Here is a 12116-nt window from a genome sequence, read left to right as displayed (position 1 = left end):
AGGCAAAAAAAAGCTATACTAAATGGATTACCAGTAAGATGTGGGAAAACACTTGGGAAAACAACAGAGACTGAGGCACAAAGACCTCTCTGCAGGAGACTGGAACATAACCTCCTTGTGTAGGGTTATCTGATTTAATAAACTGAATACAACAGTGCTTCACATCTCTTAAGAAAGCAGACTAAGTACAACCTGGTCGGAACTGGAGACATGCAGGTCTGGGCAGGGGACAAGTTGCATTCCTTAGAAATCTTATGGACCAGATTTAACATTTACCACACCCAGCAGCACCAATACGCATATCTTTCGCACAGACTAGACTGGAAGAAAAGAAACAGACTAAAACTGAAGGAATTACAAGCATAGCATAGCAAATCTTGGTAAACCCAGTATTTTAAAATGCTCAGGCATTTCCACACACTTTCCTTCCTAAGGATGCATGATAATCTTCAACCCATAGGAAGAGATAATGACGATACACAACAGAAGCACATTATGAGGCCCATCAGTGCCCGAATGATTGACTCTGGAAAACTACTTGAAATAGGACCAAAATACAGCAGGTCAGCACCAATTACAGAGAACAGCTAATGATTCAGTCAAAGCCTCTTGTGGGCATAGCAGAACACAGGTAATAAAGCAAAAGTAACAGTGGGCTATTTTTGCAGTGAGAGCGCATATTCCAAGCTCTTTGCAGATAATACATAGTTGTTCTATAATACTTTATGTCAGAAACCTGACCAGTGTGAAGAATCACCACAAGAAATTCAATAGCATTTTTGGTAGATATCAAGGATGTAAATAATGATATCATACAAATTGGACACCCAGGAGTGCACAGAGCATCACAATCTTTCTAAAGGCAAACAAATTTAATATGTGTAAAGATACTGAAAATGTGGTTTTATATAATCTCTTAAAATCAAAGCAGGCATTACCCGCTAATATTTTTTTTTTAAATAGAGAAGAAAAGCCTGGCTGTCCTTAATGGAAAAAAAAAAAAAAAAAAAAAATCAGATGAGTGTCTTAGCAGCTGAAGTCCAAATTTTCCGTGATATATCTGAGCAACTAGAAATAGCTGAAACCATTGTTTAAAATGTGCAGTTGCTTCTAACCTATACAGAAGTGTGAAGATAGAAGCACAGCATCTCAGATTTCAGCTGAAACATCAAAAAGCCCCAAACTTGGGGAGGTATCCCTGCCTAAATTCAGAGTGAAAAGAGCAGTGGACTTCCAGGCCCTGAGGTGTATGTTCTGCTTCAAGGTCTGTGTCTGAAGCATTCACAGCTTTCCTGGGAAGAGGAAATCTATAGGAAAAGAACAAGCAGACAGTGGCGCACCTGGCATGGGAAGATGCAGATCAGGTTTGCGATACAGCAGCCCCTCTATTAACTTCACAGCTTGATCCTCCTCTGATCTTTACAGCTGTAACCAACTACAGGGTCTAGATGGACAAGGACAGAACACCATACTGTATTTCTAAGCATGACTTATGCTGTACAAAAAACTCTTATGAAAGGCAAGTTTCGAGGGGAATCTGAACTGGCAAAGAGCAGTCTGACTAGGGAAAAACATAAAACACAGATCACCCCGAGGTTTTCTGTCCTACATCAGCTATGCTTCTTGGGATTCCTTGCAGTCGTGTAAGTATTTGATGCGGAGGGATGGCCGTTCCATAACCGCCTGCCGAACACGGTGTTCAGTGCAAGACAGGTCAAACCTGTAATGCCATGCAAATATCTGCTCTGACATCCACAAGGCTGCTTTACAGGAATCTCATCAAAAGAGGTCTCTTTTCACACTGCTCAGAAAGATATCATCAGCTTAGCTGAGGGAGTTTTAAATTCAGCCAAGATTTCCCTCCCAGCATTCAAGTATACTTCTCTAATCAGCTCCTAAAACCACTATGAATTTTTGATCTGGAGGCTGCATGACCTTTTCTAGGACTCTGATACAAGATGAATAAATAACCGCTGAGCCTCTGAGCTCAGCTGCTATGTCAAGATAAATTCAAAGTGTTCTCTTGATGTCCAGTCCTTCTTGGATTCAGTGGGTTAGGGACAGAGACTGGGCAAAACTGTTTCCTTTTATGTAATTATTTTTAAACTCTCTGGGAATTTGGAATGCCATATGCAAACCAACAGTGGGGTCAGAGATATTTCAGAAATCCTTACAGATGAGAAACTCACGGTTCCTGATTATTCTACCTCAAAATAAGATTTTGCAAACAGTTTGAAGTGGAAAGAGGGGAAGGAACAGCTGTGAAAACAAGCAAAATTTTCAGAGTCTGTTTACATATTATAATGGCTCCAGGAAAACAATATTAAATTCTAGGGCAAAATCCTGGTACAAACCCAGCTCCAGACTGGCTTGAAGAAATTCCAGGATGCTTACAATCCAGCAGTGAGAAGTGTCTCTTTTAATTGGCTTATATATCTAAGTAAGTCAGGAAAACAGGTAGTTTTCAGGAACACCAGTTTTTCAGCTAATCTTCTCCCAGGTTTTGAGATTCAACCAAGTCAAGCAGCCACGCTCTCCAAGTCTGAACATGAACTATAGGTTGAGAAACATCACCCAAGTAGAACCTCCATAAACCAGACTGCGGGATTTTTTTTTCCCCCCACTAACAAGTTTACTGCATGTGTATGATACCACATTTCCTTGGAACCACAAGAAGCAACTTCCCTGATTTTGGGGTCTTCCCCAAGACTCCTCTCTCACAGGCAGAGAAGATTCAAAGTCCGCACTGATCAACAGTGAGCGACAACAGTGAGAAGCAACAAGGAAGCACTTTTTCACTCTGAGGATGGTCAGGTATGGGAACAGGTGCCCAGAGAGGCTGTAGAATTTCCAGCCTTGCCATTCAGCTGAATTCTGAAAATCAAGGCCTGAGCATCCTGACCTAATAGGACCTGTTTCAAGTTGGGGTTTGGACAAAATGACATCTGGCAGTTTCTTCCATTTTATGATTCTAAAAACCATGCTTCTTCTGTCTCTTTCCTCTTGCTGCTCTTGAACTATGCTCTTTTATTAAGGCCAGCCATGAAGACTAGGCTGGTCTCAGCTGATGCATCTTTGAAAGGAAATGAAAACATAACAATCTAACTACTAGGTCTGCTGATAAACCTTTTTTCCTTGCTGTTACACAGCATCACTATTTCTGAATTATGACTCTATTTCTTGACCTGTGAGCACCATAGCTTTGTCACACCCCACACAAACATCAGCCAATCTCTAAGGACACTGGACAACTTTTAGGATGTATCATTACTACCACCAAAAAGAAAACTAGATATAGATCCTATCCTATTTTGCAGTAACAGAAGTCAGCACAAAATCTCATGGACTAATGAGCTCATGCTGCTGGTCTGTGGCTCATCTTTGGCTCTACCACTAAATTCTAGTTAAGTAATTGTTGTTCGTATTTCCCAGTATACAGATATAAGTGCAAGCTTACAACATGGCCAACTGTCAGAAAAGCCAAACTGCAGAGAGAAAATTGCTTGAAAGAATGAGCTACAGTAGGGTTTACCCAGGGACCATTGTACAGGACTTCTCATGCATTTGGCCAACTTTTTTGTAAAATTCTGATCTTGGTTATCTTTTCTTATCTCTAAGACTATACATTCTGCAAAAGGCTAAATGATCTACATTTAAACATCTGCTAGCTAATCCAGATCTTTCTGTATGATGTAACAGCATCTGGGTTTTTTTAAATGGCAGAAAAGAACAAGTGTTCTCACAGAGCCAGTCTTTGATTTTCAGTTTTCTGCCCTGCAGGCTATCTGACTCTGAAGTCTTCTGCCAGTGGAGAATAAGCCAGTTTTCATCTGCAATCTGCACATGCTGGCTGAAGAAAAAGTAGCAGTCCAATACCCTGCTTGGCCAAGGGAAAGAAAGGACACGATCTTCTGCTTTCATTTTTTTCCCAAGGGTGATGGTGATCGATTGGCACTAGCCAGAACTGTATATATTGACAGTCTCCTAGTGGGAAAAGCCTCTAGATAAGCCTACAAACTACTGCAGATCTGCTGCTTTTCTGCAGTTTGGAAGAGTTTTCTCAGAATTAGTTCCCCTCCAGTTGGGGCATGTCACCAATTACCTCCTGTTCTCTTCTGCCGCCTTCTCCTCACAGCAGCACAGCTCAGCAGCACAGACACATCACACATGGCATGCCATATTCCCATGGTGCCTGTAGGACTAGAAGTCTGTAGGAAGCCAGTGCCTCTGGAAGTGTTGCATACAGAACAGCCAGAGAAGCAGCAAAGCTTGTCACGTGGGATGGAAGGGAGGAATAGGAAAACTGGTATAGCACACAAGAGCATTAACTACCTCCTTATCTCTCAGGCATAAGCTACTCATCCTAGCTCTATGTGGCAAGCATGTCAGTCAGATGTTCTGAGGAGGGATGGAAAGATTTCAGAGCAACTGGACATCCCCAGCACTTTGGAGGTTTATGCTTCCTCTGCATTATTTTTGTTCCTGATTTTTTACACCACTAGCATGCTTTTTTTGTTCCCATTGTTTTGAAATTAGGCCTTTGTGTTTCTTCTACTCTAGGTTTTAGCTCACCCACTTTTCAGCAGAATATAACAGCTAGAAATACAATAAACAGATGCCACTGGAGTAAATGAAACTACATTCCTCGCCCTGAGGCCTAGCATGCTGTTTTCTGTCAGTTTCTTACACTGTGAGTCTCCATACCAGAGGAAGAAAAACACATATAATCAACTATGTCTCTGTATATTCCCTCAGCTAAAAAAATTAAAAATTAAAAAAGCTAAAACAATCTTTCTGAAACTCTCATTGAAAACCAAAATTGATCAAGACAGCACCACTTACCAGAATTTCCCCCCCAAACAGAGCAAGTTTACATTCACCACATTTCCTCAAAAATGGCTTGAAAACACGCCCTGTAAAATAAGGGAGAAAGGGAAAGAAAAAATTAGTGACTGGAACACCACAAATTATGCTAAACTTCTTTCTGACTCTGCTAGCATTTATCATCAAACTTCCACCATTTTTCCTGTTTTAGGGAAGGAGGTAATTGGATTTGAACCTTCACAACTAATTATTAAATTCAACCAGTATTATGCAAAACATTAAAATAATTGCAGGATTCCCTCAGACTGCTCAGACACATCACTGTCACTGCAACGACTGCTATTCAGACTTCAGCGAGACCAGGTCAACAACACGAAACATGCAACAGCATACAGTAAGTGTGTCAATTATTTCAGATGCAGCCCTAAAAAAAAATGGCAACCCAGTATCTCTTAGTGATTTTGCTTTAACAAACTGCTTCTGAAATATGATGCATGTAAGGGTCTCGACAGCCTCCATGCTTGAAAAACTAAACAAAGAAAAAAAACGGGTTTGTTCGACAGTACATTTCTAGACTATACTAATTACTCTGCATTCTCTAGAAGAACAAAGAAGAAGCAGTAAGTCAGCACAATATCCAGTCTGACGCACACTAGGGCCAGTTTGAAGAAGATGGAGAGCAGAAGTGACAAATGCCATCATTTTGCCAACCCTGAGTAAATTTCAAATGACAGCTACTCCTTATTTTTCCTTGAGGCAAAATCTTTGGAAGAACAACTCATGGAGCACAGACTAACAATGATGTTAAAATGTTTAGTTTGTAAAATCCTAGAAGATGGAGGAGCTATGATTCTGCTGGTGTTCAGGTTTGTGAGCGGTAACTGTACATTAAACAGAGAAGCACACACATTTCAGTGCCCAAGTGTCCACACCAGTGAAGCCAAACTGATTTGAACTATTTTAAACTCCCATTCGCCCCCAAGTACATGGTTGAATTTTCCACGAGAGAGGCATCTGTGAAATTACTGCTAGATGAGTAACTTTACAGCTATACACAGATGACTTGAGCCCTGCATTACTGATCACTGAGCCCTGCATCACTGCCTCAGCTGCCGAAGGAGCAGATCTTTGCACCAGCACCTCTCCTGAAGGATGCTGTAGGCATCCACAGGAAAGGAAGGGGGAATGGCTTCTTAGGTCAAATTACTTTTAGTGGTCATCGTTACATGAAAAGTAGCTAAGAAAATAAAATTTCTATTAAGGAATAAATCTTCCTTAAAACATGACAACTGCATTACATTGCTCTAAATCCTGATCAGCAAGCAGACCTCTGATCTCATAAGGCTGAGACTTCATTTTGGGTGGAGAGTTCAGGGTGGGGAGGGAAGGAAAAAAAAAAAAGAATCTTTACAAATCAGAAGGGACTGTTGTGAAAGTTTTTAGGAACAGACATTTTTAATCACAAAACTACAAACCAAAGCATCTTCCCTGCTTGCTTTCTTCGTTTAGTGGTTGAGAAAAAAACCTGGGCATATCAAGGAATAAAGAAGAAAACCCAACACCCTCTCCTCCCCCAACACCTTTTGAACAGCTTGGCAGAATTTGTGAAAACACTGAAAAAAAGATGGTTCTTAACTGCTTTGCTCAAACTCGGGGAAAGTGGTTATTATTCCAGTGCCATCCATTTCCCTCCCTAGCTTCCAGGCATTTGGCCTGGAAATAAAAAATCAAGTCTAGAAACTCTACTTCTGCCTCCGAACTAATTGGATAACATCTGCATGCAGACAAGTTAGGAGCTTAAGAGACTAGCCAGGTCTGAAACAATCCAATAGCACCTCAACTCCAGATTAGCTCATTATTTTCTTCTACACCAAGAGACTGATTTAATAATTTCCTCAGAGAAGTGACAAATAAGGGAAACTCTGTACTCCATGCTGCTGGTCCCATGAATACTTGAAAGACAGGGGCCAGCACCACTGCCAAAAGAGGCTGAGCCCACCCCCAGCACTGGTATGGAGCTTCTTGGATGCAGCCCCAGCAGCGCTCCCTCCCTCTCTCCCTCACCTCAGCACAAATGCCTGTGCAGCAAACGGGGCTGGGGGAACAACCCAGATTAAAATGAACTGGGTGAATTCTTTAACCCAGTTCACAAAGTAACTGGAAAAAAATAATTTAAAAAAAAAAAAAAAGCCTGTGCTGGCATTAGAGAAAAAGGGAGGACAGTACGGACAGACATGTAGGATTTGGGGAATGGCAGGTGTGCCTATTTGGCTGCAGTGCTAGTTTCAACCAACAGTAAAACTCCACTGTTATGATACTGGATTGCAGGCAGCAGCCTTAATACACGCTAAAGGAGTCTAGTCCAAGCCCTCTGTTGAGACCCCATATGACAAAAACTAGCAAGAGGGCTAGGTAAAGGGCTATCTAGTTAAATCTGAGTCAGAGACACAATTTACCACATCTCTAGCCTTTCAAGATCTTTTGAACTTCGGGGGTGGCCAGTAGAAAACTCTGAAACTTTTCCAGGGAATGCTTTTTGCTTGATTTTAGAAGATGATATAAAATGTGCACTGTCTCTCTGGCTACAAAGGACATGAAGTATTTGGAGGTAGAGTGGGGCAAGGAGGGAGAAGGGAAGGGAACATTTTTTGCTGAGTAATTGGGGGTGAGGGCTGGACATGCCTTGAAGAGAAAACCGAAGTTTATTCACTCTTTCTTTGTATTCAGTCTGGGGTCTGCACAGAACCTGGTTTTAGCCTTGGTGATTTTTATTCTACATAAGCATGTGGGAGGAATATTCCTTTTTCTTGAAGACTTTGGATAACATTACTTATCTCCCAATTCTGACCAGCACTTTTCAGAAAAGCTTTGCTGACTTTGGAGAATACAGCGTAGGAGGTGCAAAATAAATGAACATAGGCTTCATCACACCAATTTTGGTTTCTTTTGCAATTGGTATAATAAATATACGAGGTGACAAAAGGTTTGTCTGACCAGAATTACTAATGCAAGAGAGCTTGCATTCCCAAGTTTCTGTGCTTGGGAAAAATGAATACCTGGAAGTGGCCATCTGACTATTCACTGAAAGGTGCCCTTCTTTTGGATAAGTCTATCTTCACAAATAGTTCTTTTAACAGAAGGCATTTACCATAAAAGGTTTTGATTTGTTTCTGTTATGAAGAGTTGGCTGTAAATGCACAAAAGTATACCCTAATATCCAACAGGCTGCTGGCACCAACTGAATGGCATATAGTAAATGTTTAGGTTTATTTGTTACCCCAGCCAGCAGAAGAGCAGAGAAGGAAGAGAAATTGCAGATGAAGGAAAAGTGTTGAGAATGAAAACCTTTTCTGAAAAAAATCACCTTGAACTCCCCTTCTGCTTGCCATCTAAAATCAAATACAGAACAAGGCTGTTTTAGAGTACGGTCAATTGAATAGTACCAGATATAAGCAACATCAGCTTCCTCTAAGTAGCTGCAACTTGCTACTCATCCCAGTCAAAAACATTTACAACAGGGTCGCCCCAAACTGTGACACATGCATTGTGTCATTGCCAATATAGAAGCAGTGTCCAAACAAAAGCTGTCCAAGCATCTCCTCCTAAATGGTAAGACATGGTAAAATGGTTAGCACACCAACAGACATGAAAAGTTCCTCTGAATCTCAAAGAAACTTGATTTGAAACTTTAAAGAAAAATAAAACACTCTTGGGAAATAATCAGGGTTATTATCCACCAGGAACAGCCTTTTCCTGGAAGCAGCACCAGCTTCAACAAATTGAAATTTTTTACCAAAAAAACATACTCCCCTCCCAGTGTTGCACATGTACCAGCAGTGTTTTTATGTAGCTGTGTGTAAAAATTACTTTCTTTTTGTAAAGAAAAAAGTATTTTATGAAAGGTAATGTGATGAGTAGCATAACCTCGTGTCATTTGCGTGTTTGGTTTTGTGACACTGCCTGCTTCATGAAACAACCCTTGTTTCTTCTCATCAGCTTCCAGATACGTCTTTGTCAGTTCATACTGGGATCAGAATGAAGTTTATTACTAGTGGCAAAAGAGAAATCACTGACAACAGACATAGTAACTACTTTTTTCTCAAGCCTGCACTCCCAAATCCATTAACACCCACCAACTTCAAGGATCTTTGGATCAAAGTCCACTGTGAACAATCCTATATGCAAACCCACAAACCCCGATTTTTCATTAAAGCAAAAATTGTTCAAGTAACAATTTACCCACCATTTAAAACAGACAAAAACATGATTTAAGGCATAAAAGCAGTTACATGGGGGATTCTGGTCTGGTACATGTTGCAGTTGTTGCGGTTCATGCAAGCTTCACCCAGCTGGAGGAAGTGGCTGGCTGAAGTCATACGTAATCTTAAATACTTTTCAAATGCTAGTAGATGCAATTCAGTTTATGATACGCAAACACAGAAGAAAGTCTACGTAATGGTAAGCATCTGTCAGTTTTCTATTAGTAACATGCTTCTGCTACTGTTTTTCCAAACCTCAAGTTGAAGCAGGCTTCCCTGGTTCTTGGGCTGCTATTTTACTTGGCAAAAATAGGGAAGAAGGAGTTTTCAGGTTGAATGGTTTACAAATTAACACATCTGTGTCAGGATGTGTAACCTGTAAATGAACTGGATCCACTTTGTAGAGAAAGCGTTGGTTAGTCTGTCAAGCAGTACCCTTCCATTTTATATATGTCCTAATGTAATTTGTGTTTATGTTACATTATATTAAGTAGATTTTGGGCCATGAATTAGTCTAGAAGGTATTTTTCAGTAGTAGGTTACTATGGCCCTACAGTAACAGAGTCTTGAGTCACCCTTTTTTAGACAGGTTGAGGACTCTGTTACCCAAGAGGCTGCTGACACCGGCATTTGAACAAATGTAGAGGCACGTGTTCATTTTTGCCTAGGGTGCAGCATTTTCCACTCATTCCCACCATTTTACGATTTCTAATCCTAGTAAACCCCCACCCCCCCAATTTTTTAAAAAACTCAACCCTTCTAAAAGCAATGTGGAACACAAGAAGAAAAACAATCTCCTGCATGCTGACTTCATATGGCCATTTTATAAAGGAACTGCACATCTTAACTTACACAGAGCAATCTTTTACTGTGCAATGCCAGATTACATATAAACACCCCTTATCCTGTGAACATCTGAACGCTTTCCAACAAACATTTAAAGTTTAAGAGAAGCTTATAGGTTTGCTCTTAGATAGAGACAGAAACTTCCCTGTTAGCCTGAAACTATTCCTTGGCTAAGTGAGGGTTCCAGATCGCAGGCGTATGATACGAAAAAGCCTAGTCATCAACAGGGCTGGGGGGGAGAGCTGAGGGGCAGAAAGACAGAGCTCCTACTGGAAGTAACTCTTGCAATGAGTACAGACACAACCCTGGACACCAGCAGAGGGAAAAAAAACCAGCAACACCATTAGAAGACTCTACTAAGACAACACTATCATTCTGGTGGTTCATCCTGCCATGCAACACTGCCAAAACTTAGAAAGAGGACAGTGGCTATGGCACAGGCATCCTGCATTTTTTCATGTGAAAGTCACTGGAATTCTAAAACAGTTACTTGAAAGCTTCATGCACTTGCAGGATGTAAATAAGGATAACTACGTCCCTCTCTTAAAGGAGTCCCAAAAGCGAGTAGTAGTTTAAAAAAAAAAAAAAATGTTGTCTGAACCATCAAACTTGTGTCTGTCTAAAATCCCATCTTTCAAACTGCTGCCCTTTCTGTTTGGAACAGGAGGAACTCAGAAGCAAAGTCACTGTTGCTGTGGCAATGAGTCCTAAGAAACAGGAAACACGGGAGAAAAAACATCAGGAAAATACAGCGACTTTGAACTTTTTCTACTTTTATAAAACAGAGCTATGAAGAGAAAAAAACCACAAACTGTTTTAAAGATCATAAGCTGAACTGCTTCTTTTCTGTGCCACTAATCTCCTCACACGTTGGATCTACTGACTTCTCTTTAGCAGCCATGCTGCTGTCAGCTGGTCCCCCCGTCCTGTGTGTCCTGTGGCTTTCAGCCCTGCCGAAGCATGCTGCTTGCTCTCCTCCCTGGGATGCTTCACTCCCACAGGCAGTTTAAGCCCCTTGATACTGCCAGCTCAGTATCAGTGATATTAGTACCTTTTCCCTCTCTCAACTTTCAAGCAAGATAAACTAAAGTAAATCTCCCTTACATTCACAGCTGCTTTTCCAGGCACCAACGTCCTTTTTAACACAGCAGAGAGCTGAAAGCATAAAGGAGCTGGGTTCTGAAAGCATCAAGGCACCATGGAACCAAGCACTCCTGCATGGCAAGTGCCAATACTGGTACAGCGTGTGGACGTGTACAGAGAAGTAGCAGAGGCAGATGCAACAAATCAGAAGATGCCAAAAGCGTTAAGAAACACTTGGTGGGACAGCTGGCGCTTATGGTGAGCAAGGGGAGCACACCACTGTGAGGGTACCAGCGACGGAAAGGCAAACGCCACGACACTCATGGCCTATTCCTAAATTCTGCCTTTTGAGGTTGTTCTGGGAAGATCCCCCAGTCTGTGGCACCCCTCACCATCTGCACTGCCTGGGAGAGATGCAAGCGTCTATCTCTTTTGTGAGCTGAAAGCCAGCATATGTACTGCACACCTTGGACGCCCCGCTGGAACTGCCTGCCTCTGTGTCAGGCGGCCGTCAGCAATCACGACGGCTGAGCAATCAATAGGGGAAGCTATTAGCAAGCTCAATACCGAGCATGCACTTAGACCGAGAATGTTACTCATATATGAGGACCATGTGATTGCAGCAACATGCTTCAGTTCTCAAAACAGTAGAAAAATTACTTCATTAATTGCGGGAAGAGTGTTCACATTTCTCTTTGCAGAAAAATGAGAAGTACTATGCACCAAACTTTTTTTTTTTTTTTAAATAAATGAATGGAGCCCACAGTCCTAAAAATAGATTGCACTCTCCAACCCTCTGAGCTGGCTCTTAGGAACGCTGCTGGGCACCCCTGGAGCCAAGGAAGGGCATGGGCAGGCAGCGAGGCAAGGACGCGGTGGCTGGAGCCAGTGTTGCGTCCCTCTCCTGCACCCTCAGCCTGCACATCCTTCCCTGCCAAATATCTGGGATCAGTGGTATCAGTGAACTGCTTCTATGGCCAGAAATAAGCACTCGCATCATCATGAAAGTTAAAAAAGATAGCAAGGAAAAAAAAGCAAGCATAATGTAAGATTTTAGAAGCTTTTGTTTTAATAAATGATTTTGCAGTTTATCTCAAAGAAGGG

At 41.5% G+C, this 12116-nt stretch overlaps 1 protein-coding gene across 6 annotated transcripts in view; it reads right to left on the bottom strand.

The window, feature by feature from the left end:
- FYN (FYN proto-oncogene, Src family tyrosine kinase) overlaps positions 1-12116 on the bottom strand; it is a 136574-nt gene that overhangs the window by 72888 nt on the left and 51570 nt on the right. For all 6 annotated transcript variants that reach the window (XM_074819302.1, XM_074819301.1, XM_074819304.1 and 3 more), the window contains one exon: positions 4843-4913. The gene's annotated coding sequence lies outside the window, so the exon portion shown is untranslated. The remainder of the gene's footprint in view (positions 1-4842; positions 4914-12116) is intronic.

This window comes from Strix aluco, chromosome 3 (genome assembly GCF_031877795.1).
Source record: "Strix aluco isolate bStrAlu1 chromosome 3, bStrAlu1.hap1, whole genome shotgun sequence".
NCBI classification, from domain to species: Eukaryota; Metazoa; Chordata; class Aves; order Strigiformes; family Strigidae; genus Strix; species Strix aluco.
The sequence above is the reverse complement of the archived record's forward strand: the minus strand, read 5'-3'. Positions and strand labels throughout refer to the sequence as shown.